Below are 16,414 nucleotides of genomic sequence, written 5' to 3'. Positions count from 1 at the left end.
AAAATAAAACAGGTCAGATTGCAGGATGTGATGGTCACCAACAGTATGAATCTCCTTAAATCGTTGACGTCATCGGAATATTGAAGGAAGGAAGAATTTTGAAAGAGCGAACAACGCCGTTGTAAAGAAATGAAGAAAAGGAGTGGCCCGAATACTGATCCTTTAATAATAATTATTGTTATTATTATCATCGCTACTATTGTTGTACGGGTCCCAACCATGTTTCGTCAAGCAGTGATTATGCATCGACGGGCAAGTCAATAACGAGCACCTGTGGTTATGAAGATGTGTATACATCACAGCTTCACGTTTCCCGACACGTGGTCAGACTACAGTGGCTGCTACCACGGGCAAGCATTTATTATTATTATTATTATTATTATTATTATTATTATTATTATTATTATTATTATTATTATTATTATTATTATTATTATTATTATTATTATTATTATTATTATTATTATGGTGGTGGTGGTGGTGACAACGATGACGACGATGGTGGTCCTCTAACCATGGATCGCGAATTGCCGTCTTGATTTTCATTCTCGTCGTTTTTTACGCATGTACCTATCATTCCAAGCTTGCTCTTCGCTGGCCGTGGCTAGTCGGTTTATCAGTATATTTAAAGGACCGACAGCAAAATAAAGAGTTCTGTGTAAATTATAACCCTCTTCACGTCTCGTGTGCCTATAAATTTACTTAACCATGTGTTCGTCGAAACGAGCTAACCGTATTTTAGGACCTCGTCTAGGAGTCTGATCCAGTGCAGAGCGACGTTAAACAGGGGCGTCGACTTTTTTGGGGGGCGAGACCTCAAGAACGCAGGAAACGCCTTTAACCAAACGCAACCCGTTGAAAGAAGGATAATAAAGAGAAATAACGTGCAGGGGTGATAAAGATCCGGATAGTGTGAGGAATCAATTCTACGGCTTTATGTCTTTCTGAGCGAGAAGGTCCTGGCTGTGTTGTAGCTGTTACTTGGTAAGCGAGGCAGGCGTCTCTTGTTGGCATAACTTGTAGAAAGAACTTGAAGAAGAAGAAGAAGAGAAAGAAGAAGGAGAAAAAGAAGAAGAAGGAGAAAAAGAAGAAGAAGGAGAAAAGAAGAAGAAGAAGAAGAAGAGGAAGAAGAACGGAGAAAAGGAAGAAACTTGAGGCAACGGAGATTTTTGCGCTGGTACTTCGCGTAGCTTCTGGCACAGACTCCATAAGAATCACTTGCCAGCCACTGTAATTATTCTCGAAATGAAAAAGTATGAAGATAAAAATGTGAAGACAGCCCAAAGGCCACATCAGTGGCCTGGATTTTTGATGCTGTCTCGCAGTGTTGCCGGAGAGTTCCTGTGCAACGAGCATTCGTTCATTAGCTCCCTAGCTTCACTTGTGCCTAATAGGTTTGGTTCATGGGATCTGGGCCGGTAGCTGTAGAAGTTTGCTTTTGCATTTGTAGCCAACTTTGCTCGCAAAGCCTCCTTTACCGATCCGTTGTTTCTGTTCACCCTTCTACGGCGCATAGGTCACTGTGACAAGGTTTACCAGGTGCTTCGTTTTTTTTTTTCTCAAATGCTTTTTTTTTTCCCCAATGTTCATGAATGTTGAATGTTGAGCTACTGCCGCAGTGGCTTAGCGACTATATGGTGTTGCGCTGCTAAGCACGAGGCCGCGGGATCAAGTCCCAGCCGCGGCGACCGCATTTTGATGGGGGCTAAAAAAAATGAAGAAAAAAAATAAAAACAAAGGCCCGTGTCCCATGCATTGAGGCCACCACGTTAAAGATTCCGTGGTGGTCAAAATTATGGCGGAGTTTGACCACTGGGGCGTGCCTCATATTCAGATTGTGATCTTAGCACGTAAAATCCAAGATTTCCTTTTATTTTTAACTGACACGCTCGCTCAATTAAACCACTTATTGTTAGTAATCTTGGAGCAGCGAGGCTGTGATTTCAAAAGGCAGGCAGCCCAATGTAACGAGTCTGCGCAGATCTGTTGCGTCAATGAATGTCTACGTGCGCAGATCAGGGCACCGATTGGCGGGAGCTCTCGAGCCTTAAGTGACGCGTGAGCACTTGGCCAAAGTTCATGCGGTAGCTCTTGGTCTTGCTGCGAAAGTTAGGAAGCTTGGACACCGGAAGGGGCAATTGTCCCAAAACTTCGGCCAAGAAAGAAGCAAGAAGAAAAACAGGAGTATTGAACTAAGAAAACGTTATCCAAACAAGTCTGGATTACGAGAAAAGAAAACAAAAAAAAACACGGGGTCACTGTCATGCCACTCGCTATCAATAACGGAGGGCGCAAGAATGGTGGCCGTCCGACGAGCAAGTTTTGTAAATGTATACGTTCTGATCTAAACTATCCCAAGCTAGACCCCGAAAAGACTAAACTAGACCAAACTAAGCTACGTTAGCGTTGTTCGTAGTTTCCATGTTTATTTACATCTTCCACCTTCGCCGCATTTCCAAGGTTTCTAGTTTTCTTCTAGAATATTAGTTTGCGTCTACTTCCTCGTTCTTGGCCAGTCTCCAATTTTGGTTCTTTTCTATTCTTGAGTGAACAGTCGGTATCACCACTTATACGTTCTTTTTTTTTTTCTATCAACTTCCCGGCCTCTCCACGACGTTCAGGAAAACATGTTGCTCGTCTGCCTTCGCCAATCTGTATCTCCACACTTTGTTTCTTTTCTTTCTTTTTTTTCCGTACAAAAGACAAGAAGATAAGCAGTTGCTGAATCAACGAGTTCTTCTTGTTCCTTGTTCGTTTTAATGTATTCGTCGTGTCCGAGTCTTCCGTGGGCCCAAAACGAGCCAATGTTCTTGCTTTCGGGCTTCGTCCGGAAATATCGCCAGTCATAAAACAAGAGCGTTGCCCTTTCCCGAACAACTTTTCGGTGTGTGCAGGCGCGGCGGTCTGCCGTCGTGACTTTGTGTGACCAGACAAACAAAGAAAAAATATATATAGAGAGAGAGAGAGCGAGGAAAGAGGCGTGAGAAGACGAAAACGCGGCGATGAAGATTTGTCTATGATATCAATGTATTTTACAGCCTAACGTCGCCCCGAACGTGTATAGTGAAGAGTATACTGGCCAGCGCACTATAAAACCTATGCGGAAATAATCTCAATGCCGGCCTCCTTCCTGCATAGACCTCCGAGGTGTTCGGTTGATGCTTGCTGTCTCCGCGGTATCTTCGGAGTGGGCAGCACGTCATGTTTCACGGCTGCTCGTCTCCTGCTGTCGAGTCAACGAGATTTACGACCGGCGATTTTGTGTCCAGATTAGGTACGGGACGGCGGCCTGTCGAGCGTACCGCAAGGAACCCGCGGGCAGCCCGCCGCATCGCCTCGCGGATATTTTGCCCTTATCATTGTTTATGTTGCCTCGTCCAAACACGGGGGCGGAACACGCATGCGCTGCTGTTGCGCAATCCGCAATCGGTCACAGAGGACGCGGCCGGCGGAGACTCGACGTATGCGGCGAACTGACCACTTGATCGTTCGATGACCGTATTTGAACCGGGTGTAAGAAGAGATTTCACTTGCTGTTCCCGCGCAGGATGTAATGTTTTCTTTTTCGCGTTCCCACATCACTGCGCTCTATAGGCTAAGGCTGTAATTCTTAGCGTAGTGATTCCCGTTACGCATCGTTGCAGAAACCCGTACACTTCAATGATCCTGCACGCATATACTTGCCCGCAAGTTGTGTTTGTAGGTCTGAAGTTCACATACTGAACCTTAGACACATGTCGGCGCGCGGGGGGTGCCTGCCTATGTACGTGTACGCCTATGGGGTGCATGCCTATGTACGTGTGGGAATTCCAGTGTAGTGGCGACGCATTCACATTTTGATGGGAACGTTGCCAGTCCCTGTAGAAACACCTTTCTGAAAAGGTGTCGTCTCCTCATAAATTCATTCGTTTCTGTTTTATTTGTTTCGGGGAAGAACACGGACTTCGTGCGAATTCGACAAACAAGCAGAGGTCGCTACTGTTCGTAGGCTACCTGAAGCGGCCGTGGAGTTTACTGCGAGTGTGCAAAGTGTGTCCTGTTTAGAACGTAACCCATTTCTGCGCTGTATATTATGCAAAACTGACAAAATTCGCGTTTCAAAGCGGCTGTAAAAGGTGAAAGACAAGGAAGACGGCAATACTTGCCAAGCTGAGCGTCTTTCCAAAACTCGAACTCTGGATAAATTGACTTAGTTGTCAGTTTTCTTCCTCTTCTTCTCCTTCTTCTTTTGCGTAATATATATAGCCAGTGTGGTTAAATGGCTGGGTGGCTGTTATACTCCGACAAGTTTTCAATCGCAGAGCAGACGGTAAATTAGAACCGCGCGGAAGAGAAACGTCTCGCAGCACTCCCGGCATCCACTCTGCTCTGCCCGGTCACGCCGGACTGTCGTCCCCAGGAATTCTCCCAGAAAGGCAGTGCTGGACGCGAAATAGGACTGGCCATACCTGCACGTACCCAATGCACGCTTATGTTATTTTTTCTTGGTTACGTTACGACAAGAATACCGTAAATAGCTGTGCCTACGCTTTCTGTGATGAATCTAACCGTCCAAGAAACCGAGTAAGGAAATAAATTAGAAAGAAAAAAAAATAAGCGACGTGTACTGAAGGAATGAATGGGGCGTGCCTGGGATAATTGCTGGGCGCTCAATTTTAAAGTAAGCTAATCAGTGCGGCCGGGAAAAGGAGCCGGGGGGGGGGGGGGTGCAGAGAGAATGCAGGATCTCGAGGCCAGAAGTTCACGGTGACATGAAAGATGGGCGAAACGTGAAACGCGACGGAAGGAGAGCTTACACGTGGCAGGCATGCCGACTCGTGCAGCATAGATTAAAGCGCGCTGCCAGGAATACCGCGTGGTTCGTGCGTGTGGGCTTTCGAACAAAGGCGCCCACCACCAGAGCGTTCTTTCCCGTGTGCCATCTCTTTCTTTAGTTTCTGTTTTGGTATTGTTTCTTTTTCTAGGATGTGTCCGGGCTACTTGACCACCCCGCATGGCCGGGCGCACAGAGTCAACATCGGCGCTTGCGCCCGTTGTTTGCTACACGTGACGACAAGGCGATGACGATCGATTGGCTGCGTAGCTGAGCTGAAACTATGGGGCAAAGGGAAACCAAAGCCGACAGATGAGCTAAATATGGCGACAAGACGATGTCAGAGCCAGCTTTTTTAAAAATCCTTTTCTCCCTAATTCGCAGAGTTTAAAACGTGAGACAAACACTGGTGCTAAGAAAGACGCCGCGGTGGAGGACTTCGGAATGACGATGGCCACATGAGGTTCTTCTAAATCTACCTAGGCCTATAGTCAGTCCAGTCAGGTAATCGTGAAATGCGTTTTTTTCCGCATTCCAATCGCATTTCAATGCGGCCGCAGATCCGGTAATCGCTCGCGGGATCTTATGCTCGACAGTGCAACGCCGTATAATGACTCCGAGCCGCTGGGGCGAGTACAACCAACTATCACACATTTCTTACGCCGCCAATAAAGTGGCAGCGCATATAATGAATTGATCAGAAGAATTTACTAGTACATAATACTAGTAGTGATTTACCTAGTATCTTCGTTCGCATTTTTTCCAGAATTTACGTCACAAATGTGGCAGTTGAAGAACAGCAATCCCATGCGCATATCTTGTCAACAAAAGCGTCTACAGGCGTGTTTTATTTTTTTTTTCTGTACGTGCATAGTATTTTGGAACTTAACCTCCAATATAAGGCAGCAGTCATTCATTCGCATCTTTTCTTTTTATTCAGTGGAGCACCGATGAAGTGAGAAGCCAGTGGTTAAGGCTTTCATTGAAGCTATAGAAATGTGATAGGCAGTTTGCGGGGCGAGATTCCGCTTCGCGATCCTCGCACTGGAGCGCATTCTGTCAGCTATACCGAACAAAACAGCCATCGCGTTTGATTTCGCCTTAACCTATACGCAGAACATTAGCAAGAACGGTCATTATGCCACCTTGGCCGCTTGAGTCACCGCACCATAGTTCCGCGTCAACAGCTTGTGCTTGTCTGGCATATACGAACAGACTTCCACCTTGCGCTCCCTCAAGCGATATATATCGGTCAGGGTTGCCATTTGTACACGGATCGACCACGATGCGTGCCAATTGTGACAGATACATGGGATGCACTTCCTGCGTTAACTAAAGGGTTTAGGTAGAGCACATGGGTAGTTAATGCAACGCACAATAGCGCGGCCCGTGTCGGATCGTCCATGATGAAGGCCTGCGCGGCATAGGACAGTTCGAACGAAACGATCTGGTATCCATTCGTTTTCCATTACTAGGCTGCGCACGGGAAGGGGGGCCAAGGAAGGAATGATGGTATATCAAACAAATGGTCTTATTTGTCCACGGGTTCACGGCTGGAACAAATCGATTTGTGTTCGACAGAGCCCCACTTGAAGACCGTAGCGACGGGTTTATGTGCGGTTAGGTGCAACCATAACTTCTCCCGCTGTCTCACTACACGGCTGTTGCTTTTCTTTTTCTTCAAGTAAACTTCTATGCCGTTTCAATTGTACGATGAAATCTGCTTGCACATCAGGTATATTCGGCCGTTCTCTTAAGCTGTTGTCGCTGCCACGTCGTCTTGACAAACATAATGCGCAAACGTCGAAGAAAACAAGTCCCTGCCGCCCGCTATCGAACTCGGAACCTTCAACTGCGCGAGTTGGCGGTCGAACCAGCTGAGCCACAGTACACGATTTCGACAAGCATGTGTGCTAAGAACAGCATCGCATCGCGTGCAAGTGCTCGCGATGCGATGCTCTACGATCCTACTGTTTCCTCCGACACGCACCGCGCTATTGTGCGTTGCATTAACTACCCACGCGCTTTACCAAACCCTTTAGTTAACGCAGGAAGTGCATCCCTGTACCTGTCACAATTGGCACCCATTGTGGTCGATCTGGGTACAAATGGCAACCCTGACCGATTTTCTGTTGTCTCTACGATCCGTCCTCGCACAACAGAAAATTAGTACCGAGATGAAAGAGGTTTCGAAAAGCCAGCGCGAAGCCAGCACCAAATGACATGCGTTGACGCCAATTTTGTCTACATTCACCTCCACAGTTCTTTTGGCCATAATGATAGGTTCAGAGCCGCGTTCTCCATTGCAGACTGCTATACTGAGAAAGCCGGCTACGGGAGAGTGCTGATCAGAGTAGAATTAGACATTGGATATGCGTGCGGCTGATTTATTGGAAGATGTACACTCGGCGCGTTCCGAAATTAGTCTCCGCTGGCCCTCTCATCGGTGTTGTTCCGATTGTCTGCCCATCCCAAGTTCCGCGAGGCCAATCTCACCGCTGACTACCACTGTTGCGAAGTCGGGGGTCCGTGCGGCCAACGAAGTTTCCATCGATGGTGCCGTGCCAGGTGCCGGGAGAAATGGTTCCGAGCAACGTTTAAGAGAATGAAGAAAAAGGAATATGTTCAAAAAAGTTCATGATTGAGATTACAAAACGGCTCCAACTATCGGAGCACACGATGGTAGCGCCTTACCACGTCCGAGTCACACTGTTTCCGAGCGTCCTCTTCAGACGTCTCGATCCGCTTTTTATGCCTGCGTCATCATTGTTCACGGCTTCCACCGATCCGGCGTCAGGAGACAGATGGCGTCAGGAGACCAATCCCGGCGTCGGCGAGCTGGTTGCCCCTTCCGGTGCGCCGAAGGTATGGTGAGCTGGATGCCCGTTTCGGTGAGCCCGGTCGGAAATGCACGCACATCACAGGGCACAAACAGGGAAAGTAGGGGGAACGCACGCTGACTCCAATCCCCGGCATGGTCGTACCAGTTTGTGCGGCTGACAGGTGACAAGAAGCCTTGTACTCCGGCGTGGATAGGCTAATTCGGGCTGCTGACAGGTGTGAAGAATCGTAGAGTGAAGCGTGACAACTGCATGTCACCGGGGTGACATCCCCCCTCTGAACGGCCGCCGGACGCAACAGTGTCCGCTTAAAGACTCTCTTTGCATGTGGTCTTCCTTAATTCCTGCGCGGTTGTGTCAAGCGAAAGTATGTGTTCCGACGGTCCAGGCACAAGGCAGGAATATCTCTACCCGTCGTGTTGTAAACACCAAGAGTTGCATTTTCAGAATCTCGAGGTCGTAAATGCTGTCACTCCGTCAGTCTGGTGTCATTCATGGTGTAAACGGGCGCCACTACCGACCGTGTCCCCTACAATGCTGCTGCACGGCTACCAATCGCGTTGGCGGAAATACCTTATTCTGGCACGTGCAGCCCCAGTGGTCCGAAGGCACACTCCCACGGAAACATCATGCCGAAGCAAAATACGACACGTGTCGAATACGGTGTTCGATACCGTGTTCGATGCATCTCTCTGTCGTCCGATGTCTTTTTCGCGCTCGCTAACGATGTCTCAAGTCTGGAATACGGCATTTCACTTGCAACGCAGCGTTGCTTGCGGAAACTAGATACTGCAGTGTGCACGCATCTCTACATCTCCGGGCTTGGAGTGGTGCCTGACACCGGCATAAAATGCCGAGAACCAGTTGGGCTATAATAATCCAGGTGCAACCAAATTAGGAAGGCCCACTAAGCTTCAACAAAAGACACTCCCTCAAAGAACAGGAATTGGCCTCCTTGGTGCAGTATTCGGCCACTACGTCCATCATGACTCCTTCAACAATTGGAGATTGTAGGGACATAAAATAGTCTGATTATGATGATGACAATGTGATGGTGTTGATGATGATGATCCGTGCATCGTGTCAGACTCCTTTCACTTTGCTGACAGCCGGGTTCTATTCGATGACTCTTGCAAGGTGGAGTTGTGTCTTCGCATTATAATGTGCCCGCTGGCCACTAGCTATTACCGCTTCTCACTTTGAGCTAAATAGTAACTTTCGGCTCTCAATTAGGTTTCAACTGTATACGCCTCTCAAATGGACGAGTAAAGATCCTGCTCAAGAGCCAAACAAGCACGTGTTTGGAATGGCTAAACTTGCTGAATAGGCATGGCACCGTAAATTCGCGAGGCCTACAGGCACAAGGAACAATGTCATTGTCGTTTTATTACTGAACTCACCGCACATCACCGACTCGAAAAGTGAGCGCTATAGTATACGCTTAGTTGATACATACAATGGGCTCAAGCATTCAAACTATGTACCAACGCTCGTCTACAATCACACGCTGATCAAATATTTGCTGCGCTAAGGATAACGTAGAATTAATTCGGTATCAATCTGGGCCCTCACATCGGCATTTAAACTGCTACAAGGTAAAACTTCTAATCTGAAGTGTGTGAAGAACTTATTTCGTTAGCTGGACTGGAGCCTATGCTCCATACCATATAGAGCTCCGAGAAATGGGCAAAACGATAGAAACACTGGGGTGGGAGAAAGAAGCGGCCGTCTCTGACTGCCACAACAATTTCTGACTGCATCTATACAGGGCCGCGCGCTGGGATGAACCGCACCTACAACCTTCAAGCTGTGCTGATGCACCTGAAAATAATAAGAGAAGTACAGGCCGCGAAACCACCCACGGAGGAAGTGCTTTTCTCGCAGCTTGCTTTCGTTCTCCATCGTCTGTTTCGTAGATCTCAAGCGCTGCGAATCCGAAGTGTACGCAGGTCTTTGCGCAGAGCCTCAAAAATTCATACGTACGGACAATGTATAGCGCCGCTAAAGAACGTGATAGCACAAACGCTTGCACTGGGTACAGCTATTTTGCATGTGGCACGCGCGCAGCGATCCGTGTAAGCACAATGACAACAAGAAGGACAGAAAGCACATACTGGGAAAGCACGGGGCGCCGAGCAGACGTCTCATGTGGCGCCTAGCTAGACAAGTTTTGTCAAAAAGCTCTAAAACGTGGACACACTCTAATCCTCTATAGCGCTAATCTCTAATAGCTTAGATTAGATTAGAGCTAATAGCTCTAATCCTGGCACAAGTCATCGAGGAGACAGAACTAAGAGGACTTCGTGGGAAGGAGAGATGATAGCTTCACGCGGTATATCTTATAACTTATCCCCGGATTTTCTGATGCTCTTTCAAACGCTTTCGTTGCCACGTAGCGATTTGCATGGCGCAAAAAGCACAGGAAAAGGAGAAAGCACGAGCACATACAAAATAGAGGACGGAAAACGCGTACATTACTTCTTCATGGTCTTTGGCGGCAAAAGCGTGATCGATCACGAAGATCGATCTTAAGTATAGCGCAGTCCGTATTCATGGGCATCGATTTTTTGCTTCGCCGGAATTTAGGATTGGAAAAGAGAGAATATGCCACTTTGTCCTTCGTAGATAGAGAAAGCTACATGCAGGGTGAATCAGAAGTGTAGAGAGAGAAAGAAAAAAAAATGGGGCAACAACAGCCGGAATGTTTATTTGTGAATAACTCGCGAGGACAGCTGTACTCGATGCATTTCGAAGAAACTGCGCCAACCGTACCACTCAGTTTCCTGTCCCCGAAAAGAACCGTATACCGCGAAACCGATTTCGACGAAGCAAATCGTACTTTTTTTTTTCTTTTTTCCCCGTGCTTCTCCACGTTGCCGGACAGAACACGCGAGAGGGCTTGTGATGCCCTCCTTTCGGCGAGTGGTCGGTCGCGTGGGAAAATGGGCGCCATTCTCTGGCGGCGGCGGCTGCGAACGGCCGCTCCGATTGGTCGTCATCGCGGCGTGTTTTGCGTCGTCATGGCGACCCGCACTGTCAACATTGCAACAAACGATGCCGAATAAAGCGGTATGTGAGGACTACGGAGAGGACGCCCGCGTCCACCGTCTCACCTTCGTTTCCATCCGTCTATGGTTTCTTTCGGAATGATAAGAAGAAGCGAAAGCGAGGAGTAAGAAATGAAAAGATGACGAAGTACGCTCTCCTTTGTTGGCTTTCGCTCTTTAACACGAAACAAAACAAAGAAGGAAAGAAAGAACGCGAGAACTCACAGATCTGAAGTTAACGGGGAAGTACGGTATTGACGGGAGAAGAGATGGCAACGAGTGGGAGGAGAAGGCACGGGCTGCGACACCACAACATTACAAGCACTGTTGCTGCTGCTGCTACAGTTTCGAGGTCGTCAATTCTTTCTTTCTCCTTCTTTATTTCTTTCTTTCTTTATCTTCCTCCCCGCTTGTTTCGCTTTGCATTTGGCGCGACTCTGGCGTTTGTTTTTTGTTGCCCGCGTGGGGCTTCGGAAAGTGAAAGCGCGCGAGTGAAATGGCAGCGGCGCGGCGGCCCGCATATGTGGACGTGCTCTGGGTCGGTTAGGGGGAGGGGGTTGTCGGTCGGTGAGAGCGAAGGGGGATGGGGGGGAGGTCTGTTGCTTTCGGGGGGCGGGGGTGTTCCGTTACGTGATGAATGGGGAGAGACAAGGCAGTGGAGAGTGCGGTAGCGGAGTCGGCACGTGTTCCGGGACTCTTTGCGTATCGTGCGAGAAGAAGAAGAAGAAAAAGGCCCCTGACTTAACGGGACATCGGAAGGAGGGGAGGGGTAGGAGGCGAGGTTCCGTAGGAGTGGGGAGGGGGGGAAGAAGAAGTGAGAGTCGAGGAAGAGTGCGAAATCGATTTGAGCGATTCCCTATACGACGACGACGAGCGACGACAACGACTCCGTTACCAGCGCTAGTGCACGTTTCGCCCCGCGCAACGGCATATTATAGGCTCGTCGCGCGACCGCTTCGACATTTCGCCGTGTGACTCCGTTCGACGGGCGTCTTCGACACCGGCTGTGTGTTGTGTGTGTGCGTGCGCGTGTGGTGCCCGCAGTTGTTTGCCCCTGCTCTCGGGTATATTCGAGCTTTATTGATTTTTTCTTTCTCCTCTTTTTTGAGCGCTTCTTCGTTCTTCTCAACTTCAGCGACGGTGTGCTCGAACGTCCGAATCGTCACAGTTGGGCGCCACCCTCTCCGTGACCTGTTGGTTGCCTTGATTCGGTGCTGAGGAGGAGGCAACAGTTTACAGGTGGGTGGGAGGATCATTTGTTAAATTTCTGGCGATTTGGACGCGTGCTTCCCTTCTTTTGCGTATTTCTGGCGATATATTTGTAGAGGGAGAGAAAGGGGAAAACGAGCTCACGCTTGGCCTATTAAGGATTGGTTGTCGAAAAACCGAACGTTGTGAATACGACCAATATTGCGCTTGCTGAACATTTATAAGAGCGTGTGACTATCGCGTGCTATATGTGTTTCTTAAGTTTTGAATCTCTGAATGTAAAACGAAGAAGGTGAAAAAGTTAGGCTCTGAAATGTGCAGTTATTGATGCCCCATGACACATGTAAATTACGTGGGTCGGTGCATTTGTAACGGGGCGCAATTTTTCGAGCTTCTCGATCTCAGTACGTTGGGCTTTCCCGTCCAATATGGCCCACTGCAGCGAACGAGACATATGTCTTTCCAGCAAGTATACGTTATATGTTCCAATCGAAAGCGAAGAGTTCTTACTTAAGCCATGTAGCATAACGGATCCTTGTACTCAGAGGATGTTAACGGGAAGACTGTCTTTAGCGAATAACAAAGTGAAATCGACTTTGCGCGACAGGCAGTCACTTCGCTTCATTTGACGACTTCATTCATTCTCTCTCCGACGCATAACTTTCAGTATAGTTTACTTTCCATTTATATTTTGCTTCACATTACTGGTCCGCATCATCAACAACAACACTGTGTTTCTCCGCTCGGGACATTTCGTTAGACAACTAGGAAAACAGCATCGTACTTGTGAAGCGTAGACTACAATTTCGAAAGCATATAGTTAAGTTGGTAATGCTCCTTACAAACGCTTGCAATATTCAATATTGTTGCTTCCGCGAAAAAAAAAAAAGAATCTGAGCTAAGTTTAGGAGCGAGCAGAAAAGAAAAAGAAAGGGAGACTCGGTGACAGTAAAGGGAAACGTTATTGTGAAGCTGAGAAACATAACGAAAAATGCGTAGTGGAGGTGCTATAAGTGGTAGCCTACGAATAAACGCCACACGACATCCCTAAACGAACAAGCGAATACAGTTGTGGCGACACAAAATGTAGCGACAGTCGTGCAGTATAGAAACAAATGCCTGTATTCTACACACTCTGCACAGATGATCTATCTAACAAAGTGAAATTCTCAACGCTCGCGCTGCTTGCGATACGACAACTAGCCAGAAAACTCGCAACGTCTTCGCATGCAGCAACCATCAAAATGTCGGCGAAATGCACGGGAGATCGGAGATTGACAGACCATCATTAGGAATTATTAGCGCAGCGGATAATTACAGTACTGAAGCGTGTTCGAATACTCATTCGTCCCTGGCGGAAGGTATGCATAAACGGCACGAGCTGCTTTCAGTATAGTTCCGCAGCAGTATATCGCTTTCTAAACTGTTGCATTGCGAGAAACTGCTTCTGACGCACGAGGTTATGTTGAACGAACACCGAGCTCGAAGTTATTCCAGGTGGGTAACAGTCAATCTTCTATGGCTTCGAATTCCACAGTGAAACCTTTACGTGAGCAGGTGTGGGTACACGACGTCAAACATTCGCTTTTCGAGTTGGGACGCTGGACAACTTTCTCCGGTTATGCCGAAGGTCTGTGCGACAGGAAGATACACTTAGAACTATCCCTTTCGCGTATTGGCCCTAGCCTCACGGCTCCTATTATTTTATATTTTGGTACAAGCAGCATTTGCGGCGCCCGGGAGAAAGTGTGCGAGCTTGTGCCGACTACATCGTTAATGCGTGAAGGCTGACGTGTTAATCACATTTTTCGGCACCATAAAATTACATTCTCTTTCTTTCTTTCTTTCTTTCTTTCTTTCTTTCTTTCTTTCTTTCTTTCTTTCTTTCTTTCTTTCTTTCTTTCTTCCTTTCTTTCTTTCTTTCTTTCTTTCTTTCTTTCTTTCTTTCTTTCTTTCTTTCTTTCTTTCTTTCTTTCTTTATCGCGGCTCTATAAAAGATCGGCCTTTTAATTAATTATGTTACGCTGCGTATGGTTTTCCTATTGATATTGTTTATTGTCAACGTAGCGGGGAAGATGTCGCAGTGATTCCGTGTTGTTTCTGCGGGCATCCAAGCCAATCCCCACTCCTGGCTACGTGCCAGATATGACAGGCAACAGCGACAAGTGAAAAACAAGGCGTGAAAGTTGACATGGTAAATGTGGTCGTCCACCGAAATGGATAATAAAAGACGGCCCCTTTGTATTGAGAGTGCGGCACCTGTCACCTTGCCAAGAAAGGGAAATAGCGTGAATGTGTCATACTATAGCCCTGAGAGATGCATTCCGTCACTTCTCTCTTCGAATCCACTCGGCTCCTCTGGCTTATCTGTACCTTTTGCATGTTAATCTCTCCGTAGCTGCATTTAAACTCGAGTGATTTATTTATTGGTTTATTGGTTGGTTGATTGAGTTGATGATGTTGGAATTGTTGGCAGATTTCGTCGCCAGCTTCTCCATATCATTTCGTTGCCCCATTAATCTACAGAAATGGCGTGAAGAAACGAACGAACAAGAACACACGCACGCAGACACTCACAGTGTCGAGCACATGGCGTGAGCGTGCCTGAACCGATGAGAAATGTACACCGGGAATCAACCACAAATCTACAGTGACGCTATTAGCCCCGAGAATTAGGAGTGGCGCCCTCTCGCGAGTGACGTCACGGCCAGGACGCCGCTCGCTCCGGCTCGCTCGGCTGCCGCGCGCGCTCGTTCCCTTCGTGTATGATTGGGGTATGGGTGGCTCGAGCCGTACGTATTGAAGGATACGTCGGCTTCTTTCAGCTGCCATAGCTTAACCACAGTTTCTTCTTCAAAAGCGTGTGAGTCGAGAAAATTTGCGGCTTGGATATCGCAAGCTAAGTAGCGTTAAAGGGGTCTACTAGGTGTTGCAATGCATATATGCGCCGTGTCTATCGGTAAATTTTGACTAAAAAAAGAATAACTGCAAATTCAACTCGCGAAGTTGTGTATGATGCTTCGCTAAACACTTAACATTTCTTTAGTATTTAGCTATGAAAGGCATTGCATTTTACGTGGAAGAAAAATTTGGTAATTGGCGTCAACATGTTATCCGATGTTAGAAAGACACTGCCCAGCGAAGCTGTCATCATGATTCCTATTACTCTGGTGTGTTGTTCTATTCAAATATGGCCATTCATTAATGCGTAAAAAAATAGTTAGGCGCGCATTTCTTATGAAAACGTTTGCTGCTACTTTCATCGCCCTCTGAAACAGGCCTCCAAGAAACGAATTGCTCATGGCTGCTAACACGACGGCGCGTCATGTAGAGTATTTACATAGTTAATTCACAAACACCATAGTAGCAATCACCTGAGAGAAAAGTTTCGTTGTTAAGATCGAGAGCCACTCAATTGAAAGTGATGAAATGTTTCATAGTGGCCCTCAGTAGCCTTTATCGACAATATGGCACACCCCTGATCACGTAACGGTAGCAATCGACTGTCCGTATGGCGAGGCACGCTATGTTCGCGAAACCCATCAGTTCACTACAACTTCGAATTAAAACCATAAAGCATTTTTTACAGCGCCAACTGGAATGGCTAAAGTATTCTCGAGCTACTACACCGCAGCTTAGATTGCCTACAAAAGGAAAATTCAAGCACCTTCTATCTCACGATGTCTCGATCCAGCGTTATTTAATTATACAAACGGATAACAATTCGCTTCGTCGGCACATAAAAGGGAACCTTGCAGGCTAAATTAAGTTTGCTCCAATCCAGTCGCAAACATTCACAAAGAAAGCACCACAAGCCTTGCATAAACTTTCACTTGATTTCTGACCCTCCACCGGGGGAATTTCGATATCTTGAATATGTCCCATACTACTAGTCGTTGACGCTTCGACTTCTTTCTGGCTGCAGCTATGCGGTCCAGCAGGCATGCTTCACTAAAAAAATTGGGCCGAGCAGCCTGTGTCAGTTCGCCAAACAGATTCGTCGTGTATTATTATTTATTATTATTATTATTTGTTTTGAACACATATACACATATACACAGGTATTAGGAAAGGGAAAGCGAGGGGCAGGCTGGCAACTGCCACCGGAAGGGGCACAACGCCTGCCTACTCTTCTGAAGGGAGGTGACAGCAACACAGAAATAGAGGATAGGAAGGAGGGGAGGAAAACGAAAGAGGAAAGGAGAGCAACAGGACACTGCAACAGGACAAATCTAAAGACTGAAGTAGAACTCAGCATCCGGAATTAAAGTGACGCCGCGTCGAGCAGCCTCCAGCCTCCTTCGTCATGTATATTCCTCAAGCAACAGGCACCAGTAAATTTCTCAAGTGAGTTTTATTTGATTTGATTTATTAATTTTCATTTACACACACACATGTACAGAGGAGTGGTAAATGGAGGTGGATGAGGGAAAAAAGCCGCACAGACGCGGCTTGAGGTAACCGCACCCCCTTAGGTACAATATGGCTGCATGGGGTAACACATC

The 16,414-nt window shown here is 47.3% G+C and overlaps 1 protein-coding gene across 2 annotated transcripts in view; it reads left to right on the top strand.

The window, feature by feature from the left end:
* The window catches only part of Tsp74F (Tetraspanin 74F), a 471,288-nt gene that overhangs the window by 166,469 nt on the left and 288,405 nt on the right, over positions 1–16,414 (top strand). The window contains exon 1 of one of the 2 annotated variants that reach the window (XM_070535925.1): positions 11,836–11,939. The exons of the other annotated variant lie outside the window; for it this stretch is intronic. The gene's annotated coding sequence lies outside the window, so the exon portion shown is untranslated. Of the gene's footprint in view, positions 1–11,835; positions 11,940–16,414 lie in introns of those variants that run through there. 2 annotated transcript variants of the gene reach the window in all.

The sequence above is a fragment of the Dermacentor albipictus genome, chromosome 3 (genome assembly GCF_038994185.2).
Source record: "Dermacentor albipictus isolate Rhodes 1998 colony chromosome 3, USDA_Dalb.pri_finalv2, whole genome shotgun sequence".
Classification (NCBI taxonomy): Eukaryota; Metazoa; Arthropoda; class Arachnida; order Ixodida; family Ixodidae; genus Dermacentor; species Dermacentor albipictus.
Note: the sequence above shows the minus strand (reverse complement) of the source record. Positions and strands in the feature narration are given on the sequence as shown.